General features: G+C 35.6%; 1 long non-coding RNA gene across 1 annotated transcript; it reads left to right on the top strand.

Annotated features, from left to right (window-relative positions):
* The first annotated feature begins 2,638 nt into the window (after positions 1 to 2,638).
* LOC138700549 (uncharacterized) lies at positions 2,639 to 12,529 on the top strand. The gene is made up of 3 exons (XR_011332387.1): positions 2,639 to 2,774; positions 5,289 to 5,424; positions 12,008 to 12,529. It is a non-coding gene; the product is annotated as an uncharacterized lncRNA (long non-coding RNA).
* The last annotated feature ends 4,105 nt before the right edge of the window (positions 12,530 to 16,634 follow it).

Here is a 16,634-nt window from a genome sequence, read left to right on the forward strand (position 1 = left end):
TGTAATATCATTAGAACTATTGTCTTGGAATCCATTTAAAAAAAGAAGACTTCAATTTTGTCTCAAAATTAATTTAACGACGTTAATGATGATGACTATACACATTGAGGGTAAACTGACAATGTCTTAATAGAATATTTATAATATTATGAATTATGGCTTAACTAAAATTAAAATTACCCACATCTCCATACATGCTTACCGAACATCTCGTAACATCATAAGAAAGATGAAACAAAAACTTAACACAAAAACACGCAAAACACAACACAAACACAAATACATCACACTAACATATGAAAACAAAAGCACACATAAGATCGCATCTTCATTCAGAAAGCAGAAATACAACATAACACACAGAACAGAAAATACACTACAAAGACATCTCAACACACAAGAAACAGAAACAATTAAATACGACCACCCAGGTGTATACAAACTCACATGTAATAGTTGCGCTAAGTTCTACATAGAACAGACAGGCAGATCATTCCAAACACGCTACAAAGAACAAATTACAGCAATAACCAGAGGACACAATACATCTACATACGCCGATCACATAACCAATACTTACCATACATACAATAACATAAATACGGACATGGAATCCTATACATACAACCCAAAAACCAAAAACTCAACACACTAGAACAATACAAAATATACAAACACACTAAAACACACCCCCATGAAATTCTCAACACACAGATCAATTTAGTACACACACACACACTATTTGACTCCACTCGTCAGCACCTTTCAACAATCAAACACACCCACATAACAGGCAGAGAAGTTCGAGGTGACGCCGAGATCTAGTAGGCTCTGAGGATGGTACGTGAAGCACGGAAACAGCTGTAAGCCGCACAAACTTACATAATTAACACGAGTAAGTCCGCTAGTTAATCAATTAATTATATTCAACTGGTAAAAGTAGTGTACGCAAGAATCAAAATCGATTTCGTTTAGTTTACCTTTCACTATCTCAAACCCGGAATATGTACTTTCCCCTCCACTCCTCTGCATTAATATGACCAGAATTTCTTAAGCTCAGAATGGAACATTTGCTAATACTACAGCACTGCTAGAAACATCCTCTCAAAGTTTTTAATTTTGAAATAATGTTGAACACAGTGTACGCATTAATTATTTAACATTATCACATACAGTACAAAATTGCATTACCCATAACACAACACAGAATTACAGTATATGTTTTTAGTGAATTAATTTTCGTAAGATGTTTCTTAATCTCCTTCAAGTCGAGAAGTCAAGAATGCTGTATTTGGAACCAACTTAAGTAATTAACAGGTCAATCTTCAGTTTTGTTTTTCCCGATGTTTGTATTTTCTTCATTATGGGGAAACCATTTTTCTGCAAAAAAATGTCTGTTCCGGGTAGAAATAAAGCAAATTCTAAAATTTAAGCAATATTTCTGAATTACGTTTGTTGATAGGAGAAATACTGAAACATTTCTATTTATTTCATATGAACTTCATTCCATTGAGTGACTTTGCACTAGCAAATTGTTTCACATGAACAAATTCACTGAACATGACATTTTCTTCAATGTGGAATTGCCAGAAATGCTTGTATATATATTTTAATATCAGTTCGCAGAGTTAGCTCTGTAGTAGCGTGTCTGCCTGCAGGCTAGCCAGCTCGGGTTCGGTTCCCGGCAGGGTCAGATATTTTCAGAAATTTTCTTGTAAAATTTCTACCTCAGGACTAGAAGAAATGGTGGTGCACAACTTCTAATCACTAAATTGAGTACCAATATGCCTGGGTTAAAGCTCAAATCTCTCCGCAGTGCATATGAAGGGAAGGTATATGACACTGTTGATAGTGATTCATCAGTTGGATGGGGACATTAAGCCTAGCGACCCCCTTAGTGCTATTCCACAGGAGTAGGCTACATTCTGGCATCGGGTTTCCCCTTCTCCCTTCATCATCATCCTCACTCATTCCATACACTACATTTACACTCACCCTAGTATACGACTTAACTCTTCAGATACACATCATGCAAAACGTAGCCTGTTTAAGTGGTGTGCAATTTGAAAATGGGTCACAGTTCTGCCATATATCCGCAGAATGCGGAACACGAATTCTTTTTAGCATTTTCCAACAAAATGGTACTAATAGGTATCCCAATCAAAACTGTCGGGACACTGGGATGGAATGACGAAAAAAATTTCAATGCCTGGTTACATTACTCCGTATAGAACATCATTCTAAAAGTTATCTTTCAGTATATCGCTTCCATGGCTCTGAAATTCTTTCTGTACTGCTTTGGCTTAAGCCGGAATGAATAATATTACAACTATCCTATTAAGACATAATTATACACTTAACGTGTAACTTATTTTATTATCATCAAAGCCGCTGTTTTCCCTTTTCTTCTTTGTCTTGCATTAATTCTCTTTTGATCCTGTTCATCTTCTATTGTCCTTTATGTATTTGCATTATTTACTGTCACTATTTGTAGCCTAATTGTTGTATTTATGTGTGTTACCTGGTAGAATGGAAGAGAAGACCTTATGACCTTAATGCTGTCATATTAAAGAAATAAGTAAATAAATAGACGAATAGTTTACATTAAAAAATTTCTCATAACACCACTGACAGGAGGTGCAGGTGGCTACAACTCGAGTGTAGCTGAGAGAGGATCTGGATGTGGAAATGCTACATGCTGCAGGGGATTGTGTGCTGGAGGCAATGCGGCTGGGAATAGTGCCCAAATCTCTAACACTATCATTGTCAAAGACGTAAGTAACTATAATGAATATTGGATCTGTTGGTTTGAGTAGATACCCCTATTCTATTTGCTTCATTTACTGTTATTTTACACTGTTCTTGTGAAAAATCATGAACCTTCTTATACTACCGGTACTTATTATGTCTAAGACACACTTACACGAACTGGAATACAATATAGACAAATAGTTTATGTTGTCTGTTCTTAAGAATCTCAAGCTAGATGTTTTATCGTTAAATTGACATTTCACTTGTCATTAGTTTCAGCATTTTCTTAAGCAATGAATTTCTAACACTGCACTAAAAATTAGCCAGAAGTGTTTTAGACCTCTAAGACAATAACACACCAAATGACAGGTTTTGATATTCCATTCTGGGCGAGTGAAGCACGTACATTCTTTGCTATAGGAATGCAGTAATTGATTCCATAACATTAATCTTTGCAATGGATGAGAAGATAAGTCAAAAAGTTTGGAAAGTTTTTCAGGCATTGGAGCTTTTCTTTTAGGAGGCTATCTATAACCCTCTTGTTTTCACATTAGTCTGCTGTACAGTTACTGGAAGTGCAGTCACGCATTTACATTTTCCTACTTCATTCATATCAAAATAGTTGCAAGAAAAACGACATGAGAAGCTGCACTTAGATCTGAGAATATTATTTTGTATTAAGGTAAAGTCATCCATTCCCACCACAGACCATGAAGGCCCACAGTGTGGAAGGATATTGTGACTTTTATTAGTAACAACAATGTAATTTATTCGTCACAACAGCAATTCCTTTCTACAATTCACCTTAAACGCTCTCGTCAACAATTGGATCCTCGCTCAACACAGTATTCGTTATAGCACTCCACCGACGACAATGACAATTTACTTGGACTATTACGCACAACAATGAACTGTTAATCTTAACTAATATTTACAAAGCACTATTTACAAATCAGAACTACCAGTTCTCAGTTCACAGTTCTTCTATCTCAGTCACTCGAGTTCACAGTATCTCGAACCACAGACCTTCAGAGACAGTTCACTGTACTCGAACTCGGGTCCCTCCAACTGCGGTCCACTGCACTCGAACTCAGGTCCCTCCAACTGCGGTCCACTGCACTCGAACTCAGGCCTTCGGATGCTGACGCAGATGCGGACGCACACTCGAGTCGAACTCCGGTACACAAGACTGGCTTGCTTGCTCTGGCTTTCTCACTGACTGGCTGACTAATCAACTGAAAACTGCTGTCGTTCCTTCGCGACCGTAATTTATTACCACAGCGACGTAGCCTCGAAAGTTCGAATTCGCGAGTCTTCCATTTCGACGGATTTCTCGGCCTCTCTAGGCAAGCAGAAGATGCGCGCGCAAACTCTCTCCACTCTCTCGCCGCGTTGGCCCTTTCCCCTCTCAGCCGCGCGCCATTCCAAAGTGCTCCGCGCGATTTTCTCTCTTGCGGGACGCTGGTCGTGAGTTCGAATCTCACGTCGCTGTCACAATATTAAGACTGTCATTTATACAGACAATCTGCATTAATGGCCTACGTGCCTATGGTCTTCATCCCCAGGAAATACCCCTGGTATTAATTTCTGTTAGAAACTAAGTAAACCCCAGGCCCTCATCATGTTACCTGTTTGTGGGCAGAGGGCAACAGTGGGCACGAACTGCAGGTGAACTCACAGGCCATGTGTGTTACAGCACAATGCCATTTACGTGAAGAGCTGTTTATATATCGAGTTAATAGGGAACCCAATTGTAGAACTACGAAATGAAATATGGGGGTGCTGTTTCGTATTTTTAGTGGATATAACAAGTCACCGTAATAAAATTAATCAGAATATTTCCCTGCAAGACGAAGGTCACCTTCATTAGACAGTCATTTGAGTGCATGAAAGCATTTAAAGTCAAACTCTTGCTTTGGAAACATCAACTCATCACGAGAAATATTGTCCATTTTCCGAAACTGGATTATGTAATTTAATATCAGAAGTTTTCAGTTCGAAGATCATTCAGTCACATTGCCAGAACATCCTGAAGAATTCCATTCCAGATTTCAAGATGAGACATCTAGTTGAAAATTTTCAAATTTACAATATCATATCCCATAGATGTTGACAGTGCCCCTACTGTGTTGCAATTGGAACTGACTTATTTACAGTGTGATTGTGAGATGAAGGATAAAATATAACAAAGTAAGAAATGTCTATCCCATTTTTAGAGAAATCTGCCTGAATCATAATTACCTTACTTTGAAAAGTATGTCAGTGGCTTAAGTTTGTTACAAAATAAAAACGAAATTTAACTCGGCATTAGGGTGATAAAAATGTGTGAAGACATGTCATTTTCATCCCAAATGGTGTATTAAAAGCTGTACAACATTTAAAGTTTTTCAGCTCTATTTTGTTTAGTTATGCTAGTTTCAAAATAAAAGATTCATTTGTTTTAAACTAGTGTATAAGAATAACATATTTCTTCATAGATTTTGAAACTTTAGATTTGATTTTCCATCTTTCACTGTGACCTTTCTTCTCTGTTTTAGTTGCCCCCAGGTACAACATGGCAAATGCTCAGAGAGCTGTTCAGATGTTTTGGAAAGATAGAATATGTTGAAATAAGACCTAAAAATATAGGACTAGTTAAATTTTCAACTAGTCATGAAGCTGAACGTGCAGTCTGTATCCTTTCATGTAGCATTGCTATCTATGTTGGTCGAAATGGCCGTTCTAGACTACACTTTAGCCAAAATATTGTTGTTGGTATAGTGCAGTGCAAGACTTTATGTGCTTTGGGCTTACTGTCAAATTTGAAGTTGCTGTGAAGTTTATTTTCCTTCAAAGCACAGCAGAAAAAGAAACCACATTGATGAATATTAGGTGGGTAGGTGAATTGATGGATGGATGGATGGAAGATGGGGTATATCTAGGTACCACTCATACAGAGCCACTAATGTTCCAAAATTGAATTTTCGGAAGAGCATTAGCAGTCTGTATGTTTAGACCGAAGCTCTTTTGCCAAGAGACATGATCCTTTAATTTAGCGTGAATCTAGATACTGGCATCCCAACTTTACTTCTCATTACAGAAACTCTTGCTGAGGATTTCATAACCCTTAATTCCATTGCCTTGAGCCCGTTTTCAACCTGTAAACCTCTGATTCAATGGCAGAGTTAAGTAATAACCATTAAGACTACCAAGAAAGGTCAGTTAGGCCTTATGCCCTGTGAAGTGTAGTGTGAAGAAAATTCCATTGTAGCAGTGGCAAGGCTGAGACAGGACTTAACCCATTTATGATCATAATTTGTATAAAATATCCCGGTAGTGTTATATTGTGACTTCTATAAATTAAGTTGGTAACTGAGAGTGTTGTCTTGAGTTATAAACAAAGCTCGGAACTTGGGGACTTGTGTCTTTGAACGTGGCTAAGCGACCGGACTTCAATATCAACAAACTCCCGCTTCCAGCACAGAGGTACTGTCAGGTCTGCTATAAAAGTGGTTCCTGGCTGGAACAACATAATGATAATATTATGATAGGTTGAAACACGTAATTTTATAGCATATATATATAAACATGCAAAATACATCAAATTTACAGTTCTGCTCTGTACATTTTATTATAGTGTATGACTACATGCATTCGAAGATTTTCGAACCCATAAATTCTTCGTCTGTTAGTTAAACATGATTTGAAACGAAGGAAACTTATTTCCACGTCACATGAAGTGACGGGAGCAAACTTTAATTTTTTTATTTTATTTATTTTAACTAGCTACCTTGTGAGTACAAATTGCATTTATAAAATAGAAATGTTTCTAGCCACTACCGTAAGAGTCAGGCTAGTGTACGGTGTGGTCTTAGTGGATAATATAACATAAAATTTACAAGGACAGTTTACTAAATACAGTAAGTAACTTAATTCAAACCAATAAATACAACAGAAGAGCAAGAATAAAGAAGAAAGAGAAAACGAGAGAAAAATACATATTAATATAAATTGACAATCCGACAGAAGCCAGTGATATTCAATAAAAACATGAATATAGTCGATAGAAATAAAAGGTAAAAAAGTACATTTGTTACTATTATATATCATGGATAATTTTACAAATTTCGTTTTTAAAAGTTTCAATTTTAAAAAATTTCAAATTTGGAAAATGGTTTGAAATTTTATTATAAAGTCTTGGGCCTAAATAAAATACTGAATATTTTCACTGTCACTGTTTCCTGTTCGATTTTCAGCAGATCTCGTATCTGAGAAAGATAAGTATATCCTAAATTTTTCTCGCAAATAGTTTTCAATTAGTGTATCACTACTAGGGAAGGTCCCTCTACGACTTGATCCATGGCTATGGACAAATTTTCCATCAATTTAAAGGACTGCAATGTCTTTCAATGAATGCCCGTTTCCAGCTCTAGTTTATGTGTGGCACAACTTACAAAATATAAACTCCGCATTAGAAGAAAATAATGTATCTCCTCAGAATTTCTCCACGAAATTCTGTACCTAAAATTTAAGAAATGTATTTTCAAACTCCCATAACACCCATTCGAACAACACGTATTTTCTCATTCCTCAGACAGACCATTTACCTGTAATTCTCTTAATGTCATTGGCTTCGACACGACACAGTTTCTTCGTTCGTCTTCTTGTCATTCGATGTGACCACTTTCTTAGTGCATACGACTGTCCCTGAGCACTTGCAGCTTGAGCTTTGTGTACGTTGTACCTGTAACCTTACTCAAGCGCTCGACACACAAGTCCCCAAGTTCCGAGCTTTGGTTATAAACATCTGTGTTTGATTAGTGTTGCTCCATTCACATTTTATTTGAAACTATCTCTCAGCTTGCGTAATTGACTAGGATTCTGCAGCACATACCTAATAATTTCTGTTTGTTGGCATCGAGTGTGGCTCATTGTCGAGCTTCTGAATACGAATCTAAAACATCAAAATGTAAGTAATACAATATATCCTGATAGCATTGTAACAGTTCTAGTAATATAGCAACAATGACAATAGTTTTTTTAGAGTGGGTCGTTAACGACCCAGTGGGAAAATGAGAGGTACCATTTTGTCGCTTAGTAATATTTCTGTTTATATGATTCTTTTTCGTTAGTTATAGTTTATTTTTGTTTTGATATACTAGGAAGGGACTGAAAACTCATGAAATAATATCTGAACTTGAAGCAACAGACACAAGGAGCATATCTGGAGAAATTGATGTTTATATTGCACCACCTGTACATGGAGAAAGCGATGGGGATTCTGGAGATGAGGAGTGTAATAATCCAGACTGCTTGACGAGGACATTGTTGGAAGCAGAAGCTGAGGTAAGGTTTTCAAATGAAACAAGAGATGATGAAAATGATTCCCCTGAGTGTACATTGGAGGCTACGGTATTGTTGGAAGTAGAAGCTGAGGTAGAGACTACAACTAAAACAAGAGGGCATAAAAACTATAATCCAAGATCTGTACTGAATACAAAATATATTCCGCAGTGGAAGAAGGGTGAGACCCTCCCTAATTTTCCACCAGTTTATAATCCTGTCCAGTGGAGTCATCCATTATCACTTTCTAAAGACAGTCATCTAGCTGAATATTTTGACAGTTGTTTCAAATGAGTTTGGCGTGCACCCTATAGGAACAGCAGATCGGTACTCACCCAAAGAAAAGAAGAGGATATCCGTTACACAATCCACTCATCAAGAAATATAATAGTTTTATTGGAGGTGTTGATCAGATGGATCAAAACATAGCAGCATACAGAATTGGAATAAGAGGGAAAAAAATAGTATGTTCTAATTCTTTTGTGGATGTTTGATGTCGCCATGAATAATGCATGGTTAACAGCAAGATCAAAAGGAATTTTCTTGGATAATTTGTCATTCAGACGGACAACTGTAATCGCTATGATGGAGAAATATGGAACACCAGTATCTTCACCGGGGCCCAGAAAGAATCTGAATGTGGGAAATATAGTCGCAGGTCCAGCACGTCGCAATGCTGGCGGTTGGTCAGCCACGTTGCCGATGTGCTGTCTGCAAAAACAAGACTACTAAAGGCTGTTCCAAACCTTCATGCCCGGCTCCGCTTCATGACAAGTGCGTCAGAGAGTTTCATACATAACATGGTAATTATGTGTTTGGATAACATTGAGTCATTTATATTTTACTATACGTATTTTTGTGACTAAACTTTATGTGAATATTTACTTGTGCACTGTGAAATTATAAATATTACATGTAAAATATCAATAATATGTTAATTCAATAACACAAAGAAATAATATTCACAATTACTGTCGTTACATGTAGTAATTTAGATATAAATAAAAAGAAAGAAAAAATGTATGTCAGATTTTCCCACTGGGTCGTTAACGACCCACCCTGAAAATGGGCCTAAATGTAAATATTCATCTGTGTTCGTTCATTTACAATTAAAAATGTATAAAAACAAAAGCTGTGTGTGACACAACATTTGGACAAAAATAAAGTTACGGGCATAAATGGGTTAAGTAGCAATCATGTTAGCGTGATTGAAACGTCAACTTCTGATATAGTTACAATTCCAGTATAATAAAATTCATATCATGTAAGGGCAGAAGTAAAACAGTTTTTATAGTTAATTGTGTGTTGTTTGCATTCTGTGCTCGTGTATGGCAGTTTTATGTCCAGTTCTAAGATTCCTGTAACTAATATCATTCCAGATGCTTCAGTATTACGTAAAATTATTTCAGCTTTTCTTAAATGATGATCAGTCAGGTTTTATAATCAATCAGTGGGGGCTGTTTCTTTATGTACTAAGTGCCAAGACATGTTGTAGTTGAGTAAAATACTTAATTTCCGTAATTGATTAACTAGCGGACTTGTGTTAATTGTGTAAGTCTATGCGGCTCACAGCTGTTTCTGTGTTTCCATAAATTTCCTAGACATCACAATAACAAAGATTAACAAACACATCTTCAAAATATACAGAAAACCAACCACCGCTACCACACACATACACAACACATCTAATCACCCCACACAAAACAAACATACTGCATTCAGGACAATGGTACACAGATTACTCAACATACCCATGAGCCAACAACACTACAATGAAAAAGTGAACACAATCAAATACATAGCACAAGAAAACGGATACAATCCAAACATAATAGACATCATACTGTAAATTTTATTAGTAACAACAATTTAATTTATTCGTCACAACAATAATTCCTTTCTACAATTCACCTTAAACGCTCTCGTCAACAATTGGATCTTCACTCAACACAGTATTCGTTATAGCACTCCACCGACGACAATGACAATTTACTTGGACTGTTACGCACAACAATGAACTGTTAATCTTAACTAATATTTACAAAGCACTATTTACAAATCAGAACTACCAGTTCTCAGTTCACAGTTCTTCTATCTCAGTCACTCGAGTTCACAGTATCTCGAACCACAGACCTTCAGAGACAGTTCAGTGTACTCGAACTCGGGTCCCTCCAACTGCGGTCCACTGCACTCGAACTCAGGCCTTCGGCTGCTGACGCAGTTGCGGACGCACACTCGAGTCGAACTCCGGTACACAAGACTGGCTTCCTTGCTCTGGCTTTCTCACTGACTGAATAACTGAAAACTCTCGAGTTCGCTGGCGCTTCTTCTTTTATAGCAAAATCATAGTTGCGAGAAATTTCTACTGGTGTGTAGAGAATTATCTGGATATCTCCACTTCGACGCACTTCTGGAAGGGTCGGGAAGGTCCATTCCCCCTTACTCCGCATGCAGCAGTTGCGCGCGCACTCTCGCTCCACTCTCTCGCCGCGTTGGCCCTTTCCCCTCTCCGCCGCGCGCCATTCCTCATGCTTCATGAAGCCCGCGCGATATGCTCTCTCTCGCGGGACGCTGGTCGTGAGTTAGAATCTCACGTCGCTGTCACAATACGAAAGACAAAACAAAAACTTAACACAAAACACGCAAAACACAAGAACACAATAAACACATCACACTAACATATGAAAACAAAAGCACACATAAGATCGCAACATCATTCAGAAAGCAGAAATACAACATAGCGTACAGAACAGAAGACGCACTACAAAGACATCTCAACACACAAAAAAACACGAACAAATAAATACGACCACACAGATGTATACAAATTCACATGTAATAGTTGCGAAAAGTTCTACATTAGACAGACAGGCAGATTATTCCAAACACGCTACAAAGAACACATTAAAGCAATAACCAGAGGACACAATACATCTACATATGCTGATCACATAACAAATGCTAACCATACATACAATAACATAAATGCGGACATGGAAATCCTACACATACAACCCAAGAACCAAAAACGCAATACACTAGAACAATATGAAATATACAGACACACTAAAACACACCCCGATCAAATTCTCAACACACAGATCAATTTCACTACACACACACTATTTGACTCCACGTTTCAAGACTTTTCAACAATCAAACGCACCCAACAACAGGCAGCGAAGTTCGAGATGACGCCGAGATCTAGTAGGCTCTGAGGATGGTGTGAAGAAGCACCGAAACAGCTATATGCCGCACAGACTTACACAATTAACGCAAGTCCACTAGTTAATCAATTATGGCGGTATTTTGGTTGTGTTTACCTGGTTTTTGTTCTGACCAACATGAATTCAATGGACACTTTCTTGTGAGGTTTGTTATAATTTTGTGAGAAAGACTGGAGCTGAAATAATTCGGTATGATATTCCTTCACACAAGTCTAATACAACAAGCGAAAAGTTGAAATGGTGAAAAATATAATACAATCAACAAGTAGGGAAAGAAAGGAATATACTAAAATCTATTATGTAAAATTGTGTAGTGTATTTGGATTTCCTTCGAGGAAACATAACGGAGAAGTATTCTATCTTTGAAAATCTGTGGTTCCTTGTAATTTGTGGAAATTGTTTCTAGTATAGGCAGTGCGTAAAGGAACACACAGAATCGAATCAGGTTTTTTAAGGGGACTTGTAATGCGAATCAAAAAGAATAATTCTTGCATTGTAAATTAGATGTGTGGTAGCACACAATCTAGACTGATATTATTCACAAACCACCACTGTTCATTCTGAAGAATTTATTTCAAACGGGGATTAAAATTTGTTGTACATAATTAATTTTAATATAGACATTTGTATAATAGACACAAGTCCATATTCTTTACACTTATCCATTATCTGTAAGTGTTGCTGATGCTCCTTAACAGCTTTCCCAGACATGAAGGATCTCTCCTATATCCAGGGGCGTACTATTAGCATCAATCTATTCTAAAAAAAATACAATAAATCTACAAGTACAGTATATATTTTATTGAGTTGATGTTGTCTTTATGAGCTGGATTTGGAGTTTGTTCATTGTATGTTATGTTCATAAGTTGTCAACATGGATCATTTTGTGCTGGATAGTGTTGTCGAGGTTGACATAGTATGTCACTGTATTCAGTTAAGAATGAAAGGTTTCTATTGTGGTTTTGTATTGTAGTAATTGATTCCTGTTGGCTGTTAGCAATAGTTAGATGCTGTTAAGATAACTTTACGATAATGAAAAAGTGTTGTTATGATTTCGGTTTTTATATCTGTTTTCGTCAGAAGAGAAGAGGAATGTGTTACAGAAGGAAAGTAGAAGGAAGTTATGTGTACAATTGCAGTGTGTTTGGTATCTGTTGTAGCCAGCAACTTTTCAGAGAGACAGTTGAGCATCTGAGCAGCCATCTTCTACATAGTGTGTGGTCTTTGTGCTGTGGTTAAGTTAAGTTGGTCTGGTTAGTTTGAACTTCCTACGCTTGGATCCAGCACTTCTTCGGTATCCCTTTGACGAGGTTTTCTGTAGATGGGTTATTTTTAAATTAGTGTCCTGTCCATCTGCACTTGTTCTTTGGGGTGCACAAGGACCCCCCCCCCCCGACATCTAATGAAAAGTTCACAGTTCTTTTCACATTTGGGCTGGAAAGAGATTTGATTGTAAATAAATTAATATGGCAGATAATTTTTCCGTTTTTATCTTTGTAGGCCTATGTTAAATTTTTAAATACTATCTGAAATGAAAATTTTTCAAATTATTATTAACTGCTGTAACTTTTTTGAATGGTGTAATGTTCTGGTTACTTAAATCTTACAATCTTAGGAAATAATTGTGCCAATATAATTTATGTGACTCCTGAAATCCTCAGAGATGGGATAGAACACGGAGACATGCACATTACATGTTCATTCCATCTTTCATTATATTATATTTTATATCATTATATTGTATTTTGCATTCCTAGTTTTTTTCTTATATTGTTGGTTGAAGGTTGTTTATGTTCAAATTAATATGAAGAAAATAATACGATTTTATTAATTTTCCTCGTGGTTCTCCTTTTCGAAATTCGTCTTATAGTCCCACATATTCTTTTATAATTTTAATTTGATTGGAAATAACTTTATCCTCTTCATATGATAAGTATCATATGAATAGTAGTCTGTATAGTAGTCTGTATAGCTTTACTGATGAATTGTAGGCCTATATGCTGTAAATTGAATAGTAGTCTGTATAGTAGTCTGTATAGCTTTACTGATGAATTGTAGGCCTATATGCTGTAAATTGAATAGTAGTCTGTATAGCTTTACTGATGAATTGTAGGCCTATATGCTGTAAATTGAATAGTAGTCTGTATAGCTTTACTGATGAATTGTAGGCCTATATGCTGTAAATTGAATAGTAGTCTGTATAGCTTTACTGATGAATTGTAGGCCTATATGCTGTAAATTGAATAGTAGTCTGTATAGCTTTACTGATGAATTGTAGGCCTATATGCTGTAAATTGAATAGTAGTCTGTATAGTAGTCTGTATAGCTTTACTGATGAATTGTAGGCCTATATGCTGTAAATTGAATAGTAGTCTGTATAGCTTTACTGATGAATTGTAGGCCTATATGCTGTAAATTGAATAGTAGTCTGTATAGTAGTCTGTATAGCTTTACTGATGAATTGTAGGCCTATATGCTGTAAATTGAATAGTAGTCTGTATAGCTTTACTGATGAATTGTAGGCCTATATGCTGTAAATTGAATAGTAGTCTGTATAGTAGTCTGTATAGCTTTACTGATGAATTGTAGGCCTATATGCTGTAAATTGAATAGTAGTCTGTATAGCTTTACTGATGAATTGTAGGCCTATATGCTGTAAATTGAATAGTAGTCTGTATAGTAGTCTGTATAGCTTTACTGATGAATTGTAGGCCTATATGCTGTAAATTGAATAGTAGTCTGTATAGCTTTACTGATGAATTGTAGGCCTATATGCTGTAAATTGAATAGTAGTCTGTATAGTAGTCTGTATAGCTTTACTGATGAATTGTAGGCCTATATGCTGTAAATTGAATAGTAGTCTGTATAGCTTTACTGATGAATTGTAGGCCTATATGCTGTAAATTGAATAGTAGTCTGTATAGCTTTACTGATGAATTGTAGGCCTATATGCTGTAAATTGAATAGTAGTCTGTATAGCTTTACTGATGAATTGTAGGCCTATATGCTGTAAATTGAATAGTCTGTATAGCTTTACTGATGAATTGTAGGCCTATATGCTGTAAATTGAATAGTAGTCTGTATAGCTTTACTGATGAATTGTAGGCCTATATGCTGTAAATTGAATAGTAGTCTGTATAGCTTTACTGATGAATTGTAGGCCTATATGCTGTAAATTGAATAGTAGTCTGTATAGCTTTACTGATGAATTGTAGGCCTATATGCTGTAAATTGAATAGTAGTCTGTATAGCTTTACTGATGAATTGTAGGCCTATATGCTGTAAATTGAATAGTAGTCTGTATAGCTTTACTGATGAATTGTAGGCCTATATGCTGTAAATTGAATAGTAGTCTGTATAGCTTTACTGATGAATTGTAGGCCTATATGCTGTAAATTGAATAGTAGTCTGTATAGCTTTACTGATGAATTGTAGGCCTATATGCTGTAAATTGAATAGTAGTCTGTATAGCTTTACTGATGAATTGTAGGCCTATATGCTGTAAATTGAATAGTAGACTGTATAGCTCAACTGATGAATTATTTATGATTATAAATTGAATTAATCTACTTGATATGAATTGTACAAATTTGTATAGCTTAATGAAAGTATGCTTGTAAATTCAATTAATCTGCTTACTTTGTATTGTATAGCTTTCTATAGTTTTGGCTGATGAATTGTATATGCTTTAAATTGAATAGTAATCTGTATAGCTCTATTGATGAATTGTTTGCGTTTGTAATTTGAAGTAATTTGCATGATATGTATTATCAATCAATTTCTGTTTATTACAACTGATTAGATAGATTTATTCGTTCCATAATATTCTTACATTTGCTTTATAGCATAGAATAAATAACATGTCCAATTTTTACGTTTAACAATAAAATGCAATACATATAAAATGCAAATATGAAATATGTACAGAATTAATACCTTAATAACAATAATACTTTATACAATGTAATGTTTACCATTTAATAGTATTATAATATTTACACAGTACTGTGAAATGTCAAGAATTCATCTACAGAATAGAAAGTGTGAAATATTAAGTAATTTTTTAGTTTTACCTTAAATAATGCGGGGTTTTGGCTATGATTCTTAATGTCTTCAGGAAGACTATTGAACATTTTTATCGCCATGTAACGTACTCCCCTTTGAAAGCATGATAAATTTGATGATAGCATATGAAAATCATTCCTTCTGCGGGTATTTATACTATGTATGGCTGAGTTAGTTGGAAAATTTTCTTTATTAGATAAGAGGAAATTTATTGTAGAGTATATGTATTGATTTGTTAAGGTTAGAATCTCTAATTTTTTTTAAAAATAATCTACATGATTCTCTAGCCTTTGCTCCAACTATTATTCTAATGGCTCTTTTTTGTAATAAGAATATATTTTTACTATCTACAGAATTTCCCCAAAATATTATTCCGTAGGACATAATGGAATGAAAATAGGCAAACTATATTGTCTTTAAGATACTGCTGTTTAGAAATTGTTGTAACGACCTAATTGCGAAGCATGCTGAGCTAAGTTTGGGGGTTATTTCTTTGATATGATTTTTCCAATTTATTGTATTATTAATATGCAAACCAAGAAGTTTGGTTGTTGATGTTTCTAGTAGAGGTATATTGTTAATAGTTGTGTCCAATATTTCAGAGATTAAATTTGAAGTGCCTTTAAATTGAATTATGTTAGTTTTATTAATGTTTAATGATTGAATTGTTGAATTGTTTATGCTTTAAATTGAATTAACTTATTTGTTTTATGTTGTATATTAAACTCAACTGATGAATAATCATTTGCGTTTGTAAATTTAAATAATCTGATTGGCTATGTACTGTATACTTTTAGTACAGTTATCGATGTAGCTCAGTCAGCAGACTCGCTGACCTGCTGATCTGGAGCTACATTCAGGCTTGGGTTGGATCCCCCATTTGGTCTCATTGATTGGTTTCTTCCGAGGTTTCCCCCAGCCGTGGGACTGAAGCCGGATGGTCTATGGCGAGTCCTCGGCCTCACTTCATTTCATCCCCTTTGGTCTGATTACCTGGTTGGGTTTTTTCCGAGGTTTTCCCCAACCATAAGGCAAATGCCGGGTAATGTTTTGGCGAATCCTCGGGCCTCACTTGATCTTACTACATCTCGCCAAAATATTGTAGAAAATTGTAGAAAATTACAAAATTGTAAAACTGTAAAAATTGTAATGGTAATATTGTAAAATTTTGGCTTGTTACACATCTTAAAGCTTCATTGCTCATGTAATATCTATGGAATACAATAAATGAAATGAAAAATGAAATGTCTGGATAAGGCGAGTTTTGCA

Source organism: Periplaneta americana, chromosome 5, assembly GCF_040183065.1.
Source record: "Periplaneta americana isolate PAMFEO1 chromosome 5, P.americana_PAMFEO1_priV1, whole genome shotgun sequence".
NCBI lineage: Eukaryota > Metazoa > Arthropoda > Insecta > Blattodea > Blattidae > Periplaneta > Periplaneta americana.